Genomic DNA, 17,370 nt, shown 5'->3' on the forward strand with positions numbered 1-17,370 from the left:
AAAGAGGGGGCTAGTGGGCCGTCAGGCAGCCCACAAGCTTGCCCCGCGCCACCAGGGGTGGTGGTGGCGGTGGGCAAGCTTGTGGAGCCTTGGTGGCCCCACTCCAGTAGTTCTTTCGCCCATTATTTGTTATATAATCCCAAAAATCCACGTAACTTTTCAGGGCATTTGGAGATGGGTAGAATAGTGCACTAGGATTTGCTCCTTTTCCAGTCCAGAATTCCAACTGCCTGAATTCTCCCTCTTCAAATAAACCTTGCAAAATAAGAGAGAAAAGGCATAAATATGGTACCACAAGTAATATAACAGCCCAAAAGCAACAAATATCAACATGAAAGCATGATTCAAAATGGACGTATCACTCACTTAAGACAATGTGGAATGGTTTCACAGTTGACACCGTGTGGAACACCACAGCGTAATGGTGTGTCCGAACGTCCTAATCGTACTTTGTTAGAAATGGTGCGATCTATGATGTCTCTTACCGATTTGGCGTTATCGTTTTGGGGTTATGCATTAGATACAGCTGCATTCACTTTAAATAGGGAACCATCAAAATCCGTTGAGACGACACCATACGAACTATGGTATGGCAAAAGACCAAAGTTGTCGTTTCTTAAAGTTTGGGGATGTGATGCTTATGTCAAAAAGCTTCAGCCTGAAAAGTTGGAACGCAAAGCAGAAAGGTGTGTCTTCATAGGTTACCCAAAGGAGATAGTTGGGTACACCTTCTATCTAAAATCCGAGGGCAAAGTGTTTGTTGCTAAAAATGAGCTTTTTTGAGAAGGAGTTTCTCTCAAAAGAATTGAGTGGGAGTAATATAGAACTTGATGAGGTTGTCGAACCTCTAGTCTCTCTAGATGGTGGTGCAGGGCAAGGGGAAACCCGTGTCGTTGCGACGCCGGTTCAGGAGGAAGTTGATGATGATGCTCTTGAAACTTCGGATCAAGTTCCTATCACACCTCGCAGGTCGACAAGATACGTACTGCTCTTGAGTGGTACGGTAATCCTGTCTTATGAATTATGTGGTTAGACAACAACGAACCTGCGAATTATGAAGAAGCAATGGTGGGCCCGGATTCCAATAAATGAGTGGAGGCCATGAAGTCCGAGATAGGATCTATGTACGAAAACAAAGTCTGGACTTTAGAAGTACTATCTGAAGGCCGCAAGGCTATTCAGAACAAATGGATCTTTAAGAAGAAGACGGATAAGGACGGTAATGCGACTATTTATAAAGCTCGACTTGTGGCAAAGGGTTTTTCACAAGTTCAAGGAGTTTACTACAATGCGACCTTCTCACCGGTAGCGATGCTTAAGTCCGTCCGAATCATGTTAGTAATAGCTGCATTTTTTGATTGTGAAATCTGGCAGATGGATGTCAAAACGGCGTTCCTTCATGGTTTTCTTAAGAAAGAGTTGTATATGATGCAACCCAAAGATTTTGTCGATCCAAAGAATGCTAGCAAAGTGTGCAAGCTCCACTGATCCATTTATGGACTGGTGCAAGCATCTCGGAGTTGGAATAAACGCTTTGATGTGGTGATCAAAGCATTTTGGTTTATACAAGTGGTTGGAGAATCTTGTATTTACAAGAAAATGAGTGGGAGCTCTGTGGCGTTTCTAATATTATATGTGGATGAAATATTGCTGATTGGAAACAACGTGGAGTTTTTGGAGAGCATAAAGGATTACTTGAATAAAAGTTTCTCTATGAAGGACGTAGGAGAAGCTGCTTACATTCTAGGCATTAAGATCTATAGGGATAGATTGAGACGCGTGATAGGACTTTCACAAAGCACATACCCTGACAAAGTTTTGAAGAAGTTCAAATTGGATCAGTCCAAGAAAGGGTTCTTGCTAGTTTTACAAGGTATAAAATTTAGTAAGACTCGGTGCCCAACAAGTGCGGAAGATAGAGAACAAATGAGTTCCGTCCCCTATGCTTCAGCCATAGGTTCTATCATGTATGCTATGATGTGCACTAGACGAGACGTCAGCTTGGCCATAAGTATGGCAGGCAGGTTTCAAAGTAATCCAGGAGTGGATCACTGGACGGCGGTCAACAATATTCTGAAGTACCTCAAAAGGACTAAGGAAATGTTTCTCGTATATGGAGGTGACAAAGAGCTCGTCGTCAAGGGTTACGTCGACGCAAGCTTTGACACCGATCCGGATGACTCTAAGTTGCAAACCGGATACATATTTATTCTTAATGGGGGTGCAGTAAGCTGGTGCACTTCCAAGAAGAGCGTCGTAGCAAATTCTACACGTGAAGTGGAGTACATGGCTGCCTCGGAGGCAGCAAAGAAGGGTGTCTGGATGAAGCAGTTCATGACGGATCTTGGAGTTGTGCCAAGCGCACTAAATCCAATAACTCTATTTTGTGACAACACTAGTGCCATTGCCTTAGCAAAGGAACCAAGGTTTCACAAGAAGACCAGACACATCAAACAACGCTTCAACCTCATCCGTGACTACGTCGAAGGAGAGGACGTGAATATTTGCACAGTGAACACGGATCTTAATATAGCAGACCCGCTGACTAAACCTCTTCCACGGGCAAAACATGATCAACACCAGAACTGTATGGGTGTTAGATTTATTACAATGTAAATCGCATGACGATGTGAGGACTAGATTATTTACTCTAGTGCAAGTGGGATACTGTTGGTAATATGCCCTAGAGGCAATGATAAATAGTTATTATCATATTTCCTATTTAAAGATAATCGTTTATTATCCATGCTATAATTGTATTGAATGAAAACATAGATACATGTGTGGATACATAGACAAAACAATGTCCCTAGCAAGCCTCTAGTTGGCTGGCCATTTGATCAATGATAGTCAAGGTTTTCTGACTATATGCAAGTGTCGTCTCTTGATAACTGGATCACATCATTAGGAGAATCATGTGATGGACTAGACCCAAACTATGAACGTAGCATATTGATCGTGTCGCTTTATTGCTATTGTTTTCTACGTGTCAAGTATTCATTCCTATGACCATGAGATCATATAACTCAGTGGTACCGGAGGAATACCTTGTGTGCATCAAACGTCACAACCTAACTAGGTGACTATAAAGGTGCTCTACAAGTATCTCCGAAGGTGTCCGTTGAGTTAGTATGGATCAAGAGTGGGATTTGTCACTCCGTGTGACGGAGAGGTATCTTGGGTCCCCTCGGTAATACAACATCACAAACAAGCCTTGCAAGCAATGTGACTAAGTGTAAGTCACGGGATCTTGTATTACGGAACGAGTGGAGAGACTTACCAGTAACGAGATTGAAACAGGTATGCGGATACCCACGATCGAATCTCGGGCAAGTAACATTCTGAAGGACAAAGGGAATGACATATGGGATTATATGAATCCTTGACACCGAGGTTCAACCGATAAGATCTTCGGAGAATATGTAGGATCCAATATGGGCGTCCAGGTCCTGCTATTGGATATTGAATGAGGAGTGCCTCACGGCATGTCTACATAGTTCTCGAACCCGCAGGGTCTGCACACTTAAGGTTCAATGATGTTTTAGTATAGTTGAGTTATATGTGTGGTTACCGAATGTTGTTCGGAGTTCCGGATGAGATCACGATGTCACGAGGGTTTCCGGAATGGTCCGGAAACAAAGATTGATATATACGATGGTTTCATTTGGTCACCGGGAAGTTTTGGGCAATTCCGGCAGAGTACCGGGAGTGACGAATGGGTTCCGGTAGTTCACCGGGAGGGGCCCACCCACCCGAGAGTGAGCCCAAGGCACTAGGGTGGCGCCACAAGTCCTTAGTGGGCTGGTGGAGTCAACCCAAGGGGCCCATGGCGCCACATAGGAAAATACCAAGAGAAATAAAGAAAAAGGGAAAGAGGGAGGTGGGAAGCAAGAGGAGTACTCCTCCTTCCCAAACCGAATTGGAGGAGGAGTCCTCCTCCTTCCTTGGCCGGCGCACCCTTGAGGCCTTGTGCCTCCAGGCTAGCCCTCCCCATCCCTCCTATATATATGGGTGGTTTAGGGCTGATTTGAGACACAACTTTGCCACGTGCAACTCTAGCCTAAACCACAAAGTTTCACCTCTAGATCGGATTTCTGGGAGCTTGGGCGGAGCCCTGCAGGAGTTGATCATCACCACCATCGGAGCGTCGGCACGCTGCCGGAGTACTCATCTACTTCTCCGTCTTTCTTGCTGGATCAAGAAGGCCGAGATCATCGTCGAGCTGTACTTGTGCTGAACGCGGAGGTGCCGTCCGTTCGGCGCTAGATCGGAATGGATCGTGGGACGGATCGCGGGATGGTTCATGGGACGGTTCGAGGGACGTGAAGACGTTTCACTACATCAACCGCGTTCCTTAACGCTTCGTGATGTGCGATCTACAAGGGTACGTTGATCCAAATCTTCTCTCATAGATAGACATCACCATGATAGGTCTTCGTGTGCGTAGGAAATTTTTTGTTTCCCATGCAGCGTTCCCCAACACTTTCGTCTCCTGACGCCCTGACATCGGGAGTGGTGGATCTCGCCCTCGAGGATCCTTGCGCCCGAGCTCCATACCTAGGGCCCGAACCAAATGACATACCCAGTCCATCTTCGGATGAACACGACCCTGATGTGACACCAAACATCCCGACAACGGCGATGCTATGGGTTGAGCCCATGTATTTTGAAAACATGGACCCCGCAGATGTCGCAGAATTAAACGAGTTTCTCGACACATTCAGGCCATGGGGATGTCATACAACCAACCTTCGGTCTATGAACAGATCGGCATAAAACCCGACGATAGTGAAGTTCATGTCCCACCTGCCACGCACTTGGTTTCCACCCTTGATGATCCGGCTGAAGGTCCGCCTTCCCAGCCGTCGGAGCTTAAAATGGTCTATGTTCCGATTTCCAACAATCCAGATCACCCACTAATTTGGAATCCGAGTTGTGCCCCGCACTCAATTTGAAGTGCGGCCGACCCTGTGTGGTCGATAATTTGGATCCCGATTCTAGCGCACCAGACTCCATGATGGTACTAGACACAACCGTCAAAATTGGGAATTCACATCCTATCGGGATGGAAAATTTCCCCCACCCAACTCCCAATCCAAATTCTCCCTGAATAATTTGCAGAAGCCCAATATATGGGGCCTACTGTGTGTCACACAATAGCTAGGGGACACATTCCAACATTTTTGGGCTAGATTCCTCCTTACAAGAAAATCAGATACCGGACTGCAGCTGTGAGGAAATTATAGAAACCTTCTAGCATAAATGCCATGATGAAGGAACCTTAAATGCCCTCGCGCGCCATCAAATCAACAACTTCACCGAGCTATCTACATTGATACGCAAGTACTGCACAAAGGAAAGCATCTGGCAAACTCAACAAATGCGGATAGGATCAATCAATCAACACAAAGCAATCCAGAGGAGTTCGGAGGAAGCCAATACCCCAATGTCGGTCGGCCGAGCATGGGCCCGCTGGAAAAAGAATAAACCCTTCGACGGATCCAGAACTGTCCTTGATAAACTATTGGGAAGTCCATGCCCCATACACTCCACATTCCCGAATACTAGTCCGACCCATAGCATTCGACCTTGCTGGGACGTTTGGCAAATAGCAAAAAGTGGAGAGGCTATCCTTGGGGTCTCATCGTGTAACAAGCATCCATCTACACCGCCGGATAACATCATCGAAATCTTAACAATTTATAAGACATTCCCTCAAGCAACCAGAGGAAGAGAGCTCTTCGAGAACTCGACCATGTATTCCATGTGGCAGCAACGAACTCATGGACGAATACACCCTTAAGTTTTGGTGAGGAAGATCAGCCGAGAATTAGCTCCAGCCGAACAACTACCGTTCTGGTCCTCAACCCCATTACACACGGCTTTAGACTGTGCAAGGTACTAATGGATGATGTAGTGGCTTAAACCTAATTTATAAGTGTACTTTGGATAAAATGCAGTTCGATGGATCTCGAGTCGAACAAAGCCACACGACCTTTCGAAGGATTATCTCGGAAGAGAGGCGCGATGCACAAGACGATTTTCTCTCGTCATGGTATTTGGTACCTCTGAGAACTACAGGTCCGAAGAACTTGTTTACACATTGTACCCTTTCATAGTGGTTATCACGCTCAGTTGGGACATGAGGCCTTCACGAGATTTCAGGCCATACCGTATTACCAATACATGAAGCTCAAAATGCCAGGGCCCAATGGTGTTATTACACTTACAAGTGACCCGGATAAAGCTTTTCGAGATGAATAAAAAACGACATTGCTTGCCTTTGAGGCATTTTCTGAAGCTCTTGCGGGCGAGGAATTAACCGAACTACGATTAGTGGTCGATAAAGATGATCTAATCCTCGGCAAGAGGCCCAAGTCCACATCATTTAAACCAGTAGACGAAATAGTCAAATTTCAAGTGCATCCAAAGGATTCCAATAAAATAGCATCCTTTGGATCCCAGCTGTATCCTGCGCTTCATGAAGCACTGCACACCTTCTTGTGTGAAAATTCAGACATATTTGCCTGGCACCCTGGAGATATATGAGGAATCCCACGAAGACTCGCAGAGCACAACCTGAACATAATGAGTGAAAGAGGCGTTACTCCGATTTTCCGAACCCAAGTGTCGATCCGTGGAAACCGAACTAGCAAAATTGCTCGAAGCCGGATTCATCCAAGGAATTAAACATCCCAAGTGGTTAGCAAATTTGGTCATGGTCCAAAGAAGGATAAATCCTCGCGGCTATGTGCCGATTTTAAGGACCTAAAAAAGCCTTCCCTAAGGACCCTTTTCCCTTACCCCACATAGACCAAATCATCGACACCACCGCTCGAGAGGACTCACTATGCTTCCTCAATGCCTACTCTGGATACCATGTAATCAAAATGAAGGAATCCGACTCAGGGAGTCCTAGACTAAGGGGTCCTCAAATGGTCGGCCCATTTTTTACAGGTCATCAACATGGGCCGCATTATGAAAGAACGGACTACATGACGACTTCGTATTCGAGAAGGAATGCTGCGAAGGTTGGATTATAATTGTCAGGGGGATAACCCCGGGGAAGGCTCATCGAGCCTGCTCCTTCATCTCCTGCCCAAAAGGAATGACCAAGTATAATTCTCCAATGCCCAAGTCATGTGGTCGGCTAGGCTGCGCCTACCGGCTGCAGGACGGGGCGGCCAATTCTCTGGCCGGCCAGGCAACCCCTGCCAGCTAGGGGCGAGACGGCTACCTCTCCCTGACCGCCTTGGCCAAGCCAGCCGTCTAGGGACGAGGCGGCCGTGCCCCAGCCGGCTAGCCAAGCGAGCTAGCCGACCGGGGATCTTAAGTCACATCATATCGTAGGTCATGACGAGACCCTACGATTAAAGGTGGCTACACGTCAGCAAAGGTACTGGATCAGAGTGCCTGGCAGGTACGAGCGCCGGTGGCCATGCCGCTGACCTACCCCGGCTCTTATCCGTCACACACCATAGTGTCGGACCGTCAAACTCCCACTCCATTACCGCACTCAGCGTGGGAACGGTGGAGGCGGCCGTACTATCGGCCCATGACAAATCTCGTTGGACGACGCCGGGCGTACCACGTGTGCTCGGCGTCAACCTTACGCGAGAGCTTCATTGGCTAGCCGGCGGGTCCCACAGCCTGACGGGACATCGCAGCCGGAGGGCCCCTTAAGCGACAAGACAAGACCCTAGTGGGGCCCCTGGCCGGCCGGCGAGGCTGCCAGCCGGGTCTCACTCTTGTACCCTTTATCCATTTTGTAGGCCGGTGGGTTTGTCTATAAAACCCCCCGGTCACCCTCAATGCAGAGGGTCGGTCGAACAATAGATCACACCCACCAACCACATAGAGAGAGGCAAAGACGAGCCGACTGCTCCCCTCTACCTCCTTCTCAATACAGCTCCAGGAGCAACCTTATAATCCATCCATATACATCGTACACTCCGGCAGGACAAGGGGTATTATCTCTACGGAGAGCCCTGAACCTGGGTACATCGTGCGTCCCATTCTTGTACCAACTCGTCCCCAGCGCCCTCCGTTGCCACATCGGTTCTCACCAACTTTAGCCTACCTATGGCATATGTTGTGAGTATTCACCGAATCCGAGGGGAGCCGTTTCCCCGAGGCTTCACCTTGCCTCGGGATACTCCCAACTACAATGGCACTGCCAAGCCAGAGGACTGGCTGATCGACTACACCACTGCTGTTGGCGTCGCCAGGGGCAACAAGCGCGTAGCAATCCGCTACGTGCCACTCATGTTGGCCGGCTCGGCTCAGACTTGGCTCAACAGCCTTCCAGCCGGCAGCGTCAACTCATGGGTGGACTTCGAGGAGGCGTTCGTCCGCAACTTCACCGGCACCTACAAGCGCCCTGGCCGGCCTCGCGAGCTGGACATGTGCATCCAGAGGCCCGACGAACCCCTGCGTGACTACATCACTATCTGGACGGAACTTCGTAACTCGTGTGAGGGGGTGCATGAGGTACAGGCCATCCAGTACATCATTGACGGTTGCCGAGACGGCACCCTCCTCAAGCACAAGCTCATGTGCTCCGAGCCCACCTCTCTGGCGGTGCTCATGGCCAAGGCGGACAAGTACGCCACGGCCGACTTGGCGATGCAGGTTAAAGTGACCGCCTCGGACCAGGCTGTCCCCACGCAGGCTACTCCCAAGCCGGCTGGAGATGGTCGAGGCAGCCAGAACAACAACAAGCGCTAGCCGGATCAGCTAGATTCGCGCTCCAACAACAAGTTGGTAGCCAGCGTGGAGGGTGAGACGTCGGCTCCTCAAGCCGACTCTCAATTGAAGCAGCTCAACAGGGGCAATACAAACTAGTTGCCCCAGCAGACCTTCGAGCAGCTGCTTGACGCCCCCTACAAGATATATTCTGGGGCACAACCTTCTACCCACACCCTTCGACAGTGCAGCTTCGCACGACGGCTGTCGCAAGGGGAGGGCCTGCCGGCTGCCCCAGGTGCGTAGGTGCTACGTTAACAAAAGTCCTTCCCCGACAGTGGTGCCAGAGATCCTTCTGTCGTCTCTTGAGCTTGCGTTGGTTTGTCCCTTGAAGTGGAAAGGGTGATGCAGCACAGGAGAAGTAAGTATTTCCCTCAGTTTGAGAACCAAGGTATCAATCCAGTAGGAGAATCTCGTCAAGTCCAGAATACTTGCGCAAACACAAAAGAGCTTGCACCCAACGCTATAAAGGGGTTGTCAATCCCTTCAAGATTGTTTGCAAAGTGAGATCTGAAGGCGAAAAGTGCAACGAAGTAAAAAATGTAAGGCTGAAAATATGGTGTGGAGTAGACCCGGGGGACATAGTGTTCACTAGAGGCTTCTCTCAAAATAGCAAATAACACGGTGGGTAAACAAATTACAGTCGAGCAATTGATAGAACTGCGCAAAGTCATGACGATATCTAAGGCAATGATCATACATATAGGCATCACGTCCGATACAAGTAGACCGATACTTTCTGCATCTACTACTATTACTCCACACATCGACCGCTATCCAGCATGCATCTAGTGTATTGAGTTCATGACAAACAGAGTAACGCCTTAAGCAAGATGACATGATGTAGAGGGATAATCTCAAACCAATGTTGAAAACCCCATCTTTTTACCCTTAATGGCAACAACACGATGCGTGCCTCGCTACCCATTCTGTCACTGGGTGAGGTCACCGCACGGTATGAACCCAAAACCAAGCACTTCTCCCATTGCAAGAATCATAGATCTAGTTGGCCAAACAAAACCCACAACTCAAAGAGAATTACAAGGATATGAAATCATGCATAAGAGAGATAAGAAGAAACTCAAATAAGATTCGTAGATAATCTGATCATAAATCCACAATTCATCGGATCTCGACAAACGCACCGCAAAATAAAATTACATCAGATAGATCTCCATGAAGATCATGGAGAACTTTGTATTGAAGATCCAAGAGAGAGAAGAAGCCATCTAGTTACTAGCTATGGACCCGTAGGTCTATGGTGAACTAGTCACGCATCATCGGAGAGGTCATGGTGTTGATGAAGAAGCCCTCCGTATCCGAATCCCCCTCCGGCAGGGCACTAGAAGGTGCCCCAGATGGGATCTTGCGGAGACAGAAACTTGCGGCGGCGGAAAAGTCCTTTCGACGAACTCCTGATTGTTTGTGGAATTTTTGGGTATATATAGGCGCAAAACCTAGGGCATAGGACGTCCAGGGGGCCCACAAGCCTGTGGGCCGCGGCCTCCCCCCTGGCCGCAGGGTGGGGGCTTGTGGGGCCCGTGGGGCTCCCCTGCCTTGGCTCTCAAGTCTCCTGATCTTCTTCCATTACAAAAAAAATCTTTTCGGGGATTTTATTCCGTTTGGACTCCGTTTCAAAATCTCCTCTGAAAGTGGTCAAAAACATGGAAAAAACAGGAACTGGCACTTGGCACTAAGTTAATAAGTTAGTCCCAAAAAATATATAAAAGGCATGCAAAACATCCAAAGTTTGACAAGATAATAGCATGAAACCATCAAAATATATAGATACGTTGGATACTATGTCAAAAATAGAATATGTCAAAAACATACTAGTCTATGGCAATCTGTATACTTTGTATACTTCTGTTACCTCCAAAAATCTGAACAATTACGAATACCTGGGCAAATGGCATATCAACCAGCATCAAAAAGAATCAACTCAAAATCTCTTTCTGAATAAAAATGAAAAATCATCTCGTGAGCGAAAAGTTTCTGTCTTTTTCCAGCAGGATCAAACAACCATCACCAAGACTAGTCATAAAGGTTTTGCTTGGCTCAAACACAAAAAGAAACACAGAAAACACAATCACAACAGAATTGTGATGGTGTGGACGCAACAAAACAGAAAGAAAAAGATAAATTCATTGGGTTGCCTCCCAACAAGCGCTATTGTTTAATGCCCTTAGCTAGGCATAAAAGCGATAGAATCGCGTATCGTCGTCTTTGGCGCTCAAACTATAAGTGGCCCTCATCATGGATTCATAAGGCAATCTTATTTTATTTCTAGGAAAGTGTTCCATGCCCTTCCTTAAGGGAAATTGAAATCTAATATTCCCTTCCTTCATATCGATGATAGCATCCATAGTCCTTAGGAAAGGTCTACCAAGAATAATAGGGCATGCAGGATTGCAATCAATGTCAAGCACAATAAAATACACGGGTACATAGTTCCTATTTGCAATAACAAGAACATCATTGATCTTTCCCATGGGTTTCTTGACAATAGAATCAGCAAGATGCAAATTAATAGAACATTCTTCAATCTCATTAAAAACTAGAACATCACATAAAGACTTTGGAATCGCAGAAACACTAGCACCCAAATCACACAAAGCATTGCATTCATAGTTTTTGATTTTGATTTTGATGGTAGGTTCCCATTCATCATGAAGCTTTCTAGGGATAGAGACTTTCAATTCACGTTTCTCTTCAAGAGATTTTATCATAGATTCGACGATATGATCGGTAAAGGCCTTGTTTTGGCTATAAGCGTGTGGAGAGTTTAACTTGGATTGCATCAAAGAAATGCATTCAATCAAGGAGAAACTATCATAATTGAATTCCTTGAAATCCATGGTAGTAATTTCATTACTACTCAAAGTTTTAACATCCTCTACTCCACTTTCAATGCTTTTAGCATCAAGATAGATGGACTCCGAATCATTGGGGCACTTTTCAACCAAAGTGGATTCATATCCAGCCGCATAATCATTAGGTTTGACACAATAAAACAAAGATTCATTGGGAGTCACACCAATCACTTTAAGGTCGTCGTGATTCTTATCACGAGAACACGCCTTTTTAAGCCATTCGTGTCTAGCACGAATTTGGGCGGTTCTTTCTTGGATCTCAATCATGGAGACACACATAGCTTTCAAAGTTTCATCCATGTTGATTTTGGGAGGAGCACATCTAACTTTCAAAGCATCAACATCACTAGACATTCTATCAACGCTTTTAGTCAAATCGTCAATTTTGAATAGTTTTTCCTCTATGGACGCATTGAAAATCTTTTGAGAGTTCATGAATTCTTTGATATTACTCTCTAGATCAGAGGGTAACCTGTTGTAATTTCCATGAGTATTGTTGTAGGAGTTGCCAAAATTATTAGAGGAGTTACTAGGAAAATGCCTAGGAACATAGTTTCCTCTAAAAACATTGTTGTTGCCAAAGTTATTCCTACCAACAAAATTAACGTCCAAGGTAGCGTTGCTACTCTCAATAAAAGATGACAAGGGCATATCATTGGGATCCAAAGGAGCACTTCTACTAGCAACCAAATTCATTAACTCGTCCATCTTAGCACTCAATGAGTTAATTTCTTCTATAGCGTGTACCTTCTTACTAGTAGGTAACCTTTCAGTGTGCCACTGAGAATAGTTCATCATGATGTTGTCTAAGAGCTTTGTGGCTTCCCCTAACGTGATTTCCATGAACGTTTCACCTGAGGCGGAGTCCAAGATATTTCTAGAAGAAAAATTCAAGCCAGCGTAAAAGATTTGAATAATCATCCAAAGACTCAAGCCGTGAGCGGGACAATTTCTAATCATTAATTTCATTCTCTCCCAAGATTGTGCAACATCTTCATGATCAAGTTGCTTGAAATTCATGATATCATTACAGAGAGAGATGATCTTAGCTGGTGGAAAATACTTGGATATATAAGCATCTTTGCACATATCCCAAGAATCGATACTATTTTTGGGCAAAGAAGAAAACCTAGTTATTGCGCGATCTCGCAACGAGAAAGGAAAAGCTTCAATTTAATCACGTCATTATCCACATCTTTATTTTTTTGCATATCGCAAATCTCAATGAAGGTATTGAGATGGGATGCGGCATCTTCACTAGGAATGCCAGAGAATTGCTCTTTCATAACAAGATTCAACAAAGCGGCATTGATTTCGTATGACTCCGCACTAATGGCGGGAGAAATCGGAGTACTAATAAAATCATTATTATGAGTATTAGAGAAGTCACAAAGTTTGGTGCTTTCATTCATGGTGACTTCGTCAAGCAAGCAAGCACACGAGCGAACAAAGAGCAAGCGAGAAAAAGGGCGAACGAAAAAGGCAAACGAAAAAGGCAAATTGAAGTTGGGGAAAGGAAAACGAGAGGCAACTAGCAAACAAAGTAAATGCAAGAGATGAGTTTGCGACACCTACTTGGATGAGTTCTTGACTTGATCCTCCCAGGCAACGGCGCCAGAAATCCTTCTGCTAAATCAACAAAAGTCCTTCCCCAACAGTGGTGCTAGAGATCCTTGTGTCGTCTCTTGAGCTTGCGTTGGTTTTTCCCTTGAAGAGGAAAGGGTGATGCATCACAGGAGCAGTAAGTATTTCCCTTAGGTTGAGAACCAAGGTATCAATCCAGTAGGAGAATCCCGTCAAGTCCTGAATACCTGCGCAAACACAAAAGAGCTTGCACCCAACGCTATAAAGGGGTTGTCAATCCCTTCAAGATTGTTTGCAAAGTGAGATCTGAAGGCGAAAAGTGCAAAGAAGTAAAAAGTGTAAGGCTGAAAATATGGTGTGGAGTAGACCCGGGGGCCATAGTGTTTACTAGATGCTTCTTTGAAAATAGCAAATATCGCGGTGGGTAAACAAATTACTGTCGAGCAATTGATAGAACCGCGCAAAGTCATGACGATATCTAAGGCAATGATCATACATATAGGCATCACGTCTGAGACAAGTGGACCGATACTTTATGCATCTACTACTATTACTCCACACATCGACCGCTATCCAACATGCATCTAGTGTACTGAGTTCATGACGAACACAGTAACACCTTAAGCAAGATGACATGATGTAGAGGGATAATGTCAAACCAATAATGAAAACCACATCTTTTTACCCTTGATGGCAACAACATGATGAGTGCCTTGCTACCTCTTCTGTCACTGGGTGAGATCATCGCACGGTATGAACCCAAAACCAAGCACTTCTCCCATTGCAAGAATCATAGATCTAGTTGGCCAAACAAAACCCACAACTCGAAGAGAATTACAAGGATATGAAATCATGCATAAGAGAGATCGGAAGAAACTCAAATAAGATTCAAAGATAATCTGATCATAAATCCACAATTCATCGGATCTCGGCAAACACACCGCAAAAGAAGATTACAACGGATAGATCTCCATGAAGATCATGGAGAACTTTGTATTGAAGATCCAAGAGAGAGAAGAAGTCATCTAGTTACTAGCTATGGACCCGTAGGTCTATGGTGAACTACTCACGCATCATCAGAGAGGTCATGGTGTTGATGAAGAAGCCCTCCGTATCCGAATCCTCCTCTGGTAGGGCACCAGAATGTGCCCCAGATGGGACCTTGCGGAGACTGAAACTTGCGGCGGCGGAAAAGTCCTTTCGATGATCTCCTGATTTTTTGTGGAATTTTTGGGGATATATAGGCGCAAAACCTAGGGCAAAGGACGTCCAGGGGGTCCACAAGCCTGTAGGCCACGACCTCCCCCCTGGACGCGGGGTGGGGGCTTGTGGGCCCCCTAGGGCTCCCCTGCCTTGGATCTCAAGTCTCCTGATCTTCTTCCGTTACAGAAAAAAATATTTTCGGGGATTTTATTCCGCTTGGACTCCGTTTCAAAATCTCCTGTGAAAGGGGTCAAAAACATGGAAAACACAGGAACTGGCACTTGGCACGTAGTTCATAAGTTAGTCCCAAAAAATATATAAAAGGCATGCAAAACATCCAAAGTTTGACAATATAATAGCATGAAACCATAAAAAATTATAGATACATTGGAGACGTATCAGCACGCTTCGCCTCAAGCCCCGGCTCCTGGTCCTGTTCCGGCTCCACATACGTCGCCTCACGAGGACGGTCGCCTCCACGACGACTACCCCCATCAAGACGGAGCATTCATCGTCTTCACTAGTGAAGGCGAAGACAAGCATAGAGTGCGCCACAGACGGCGTGAGGTGAATGCCACGGTTCTCCCGGTTCCCCAATACATGCATTGGTCTGACAGACCAAACACATGGAGCCGGGTAGACCATCCAGCGGTGATGCCCAACCCGGGCTCATACGCGCTGGTCGATTGTGACGCCCTCGATTTAATCGTACGCTAACCATACACGCAAATGTGTACAATCAAACCCAAGGACTCATGGGAAGATATCACAACACAACTCTAGACACAAATAAAAATAATACAAGCTGCATATTTCAAGCCAGGGGCCTCGAGGGCTAGAATACAGAAGCTCGATAAACACACGAGTCAGCGGAAGCAACAAAATCTGAGCACAGACATAAAACAAGGGGTGCCTTAGAGAAGGCTAACACAAAAGATACAACAATCGAACGAGGCGAGGCCACCTGCCTGGGAACCTCCTAACTACTCCTGATTATCAGCGGCCTCCACGTAGGAGACACCATCGGGACGGCAGGCGTCGGCGGCGGGGACCTCCATCTCCTGGGCTCCATCATCTGGTCACAGCAACGGATCGAGGGGACAAGAGGGGGAGCAAAGCAGCGGTGAGTACTCATCCAAAGTACTCGCAAGTCTTACATCAGAATTATTCTAATTATGCATCAGTATCAAAGAAGGGGGGGTTATATGTGGACTGACTGCAGCAATGCGAGAATAAAGAGAGAAGGCCTAGTCCTATCGAAGACTAGCATCTTCAGGGTCTTGCAGCAAGAGACGACAGTAGAACAGGGGTAACACATTAATAGTCATATTGTTGCAGCAATATTAAAGTGAGGTCACGCCTAAAGATCCTCCCTCGACTCCCTGCGAGGAAGCAATCCCGAGGCAAACTAATGATCCAGTTAAGTAACAATTGTAGTTGTATAAGATCGAGGCACAACTCCAAGTCGTCCTGTAACCGTGGACACGGCTATCCGAATAGTTAATTTTCATCCCTGCAGGGGTGCACCACATGTCCCATCACGCTCGATAACACTCTGGCTGGACATACTTTTCTGGGTCCTGCCCGGCCTCGGAATATCGACACGTCGCAGCCCCACCTAAGACTAATCAGAGAGGCCAGCCCGCCGGTCTATCTCCTAAGCACAAAGGGTTCATGGGCCAGTTCCCCTTCGCGCTCCTGCACGTGGCGTGGGCGGCCGACGTCAGTCCTAGCATCCCTTAATCACAAGAGTGATGCATCTCGGGACCGCTCGGGCACGCGCCGCTAAATTGCTGGCATCTGAAAAGCTTCGGCTGATACCGCGATGCCGAGTACCCATAATTCTTCCCGTGTAGCCGGTTAGTGCGAAAAGGTCTCTGACCAACCCAGATCAAATACCCAAATCCATTAACATTTTAATTAGGCCAACAACACAGTCTCACGGGAATCCACCCGTCTTACAACTAATCACCAGCGATCCCAGTAACATGGTCGAGTAACTGTGTGGCTGTAACATCGGGGGGAATCCGAGGTATCACCCTCGTTGGACTCCGAACGATGTACCCGTCAAGGTGGGATTAGAGGAATCACCCTCGAGGGTCCCACACTTGAGGGGTTGCACGACAGAGGCGTCATCGGGAATGGTGAAAGAGGAATCACCCTCGATAACCACGACCGACTAGCTATACTAAAGAGATATCATCAGGAGTACTTAGTGAGGTGTCACCCTCGGTACCCGATAGTATCTGTGTAGCATCGTACAACGAAGGGGGTGTATGTGCTGTGTCAGGTCTGGCTCGTCGATCAGGGATCGAGATTGAAAGCAAAGCAAAGCAACTGGACTACGGGGTCAGAGGGGATGACTGCTCCACCCATACTAAGCATATTAAAAGTACAGGACTGAAAGTAGCAGTTCATCAAAAATAGGCTATGCATCAGATATAGGAGCTAACTACAACAGTAGCAAAATACTAATGCAAGCAGTAGGAAGAAAGACATAGGCGATATAGGAATGATCAAGGGGGGGGGTTGCTTGCCTTGCTGCTCTGCGGCGAAGGACTGATCGGCAGGGTCGTAGATGTACCCGGCAGCAGCGTCAGTCTCGGGATCTACCGGCAAGAAGAGGGGGAAGAAACAATAAATAATAGCAACGGTGCAACACAAAGCATGACATGGGAAGATGCAGGCTAGACATGAGCTAACGCAGCAACATCCGTCATAGACGGGTCGGAAGAATATCTGACGATATTTTCTGGGTCTCGGGCTACTACCGGTTATACTCGAAACGATGGAAAAGTTCCATGTTTGCTATGCTAGGGACGTGTGACAGACGAACGGGCCGTGTATCCGGGTTCGTCTCGTTCTGCTGATCAACTTTCATGTTGAAAATATTTCGATCTGACTTACGGATTATTTAATTTTAATTTTTAAAGTTTTATTCAATAATTAGGAATTAAAAACAGAT

The sequence above is a fragment of the Hordeum vulgare genome, chromosome 3H (genome assembly GCF_904849725.1).
Source record: "Hordeum vulgare subsp. vulgare chromosome 3H, MorexV3_pseudomolecules_assembly, whole genome shotgun sequence".
Lineage (NCBI taxonomy): Eukaryota > Viridiplantae > Streptophyta > Magnoliopsida > Poales > Poaceae > Hordeum > Hordeum vulgare.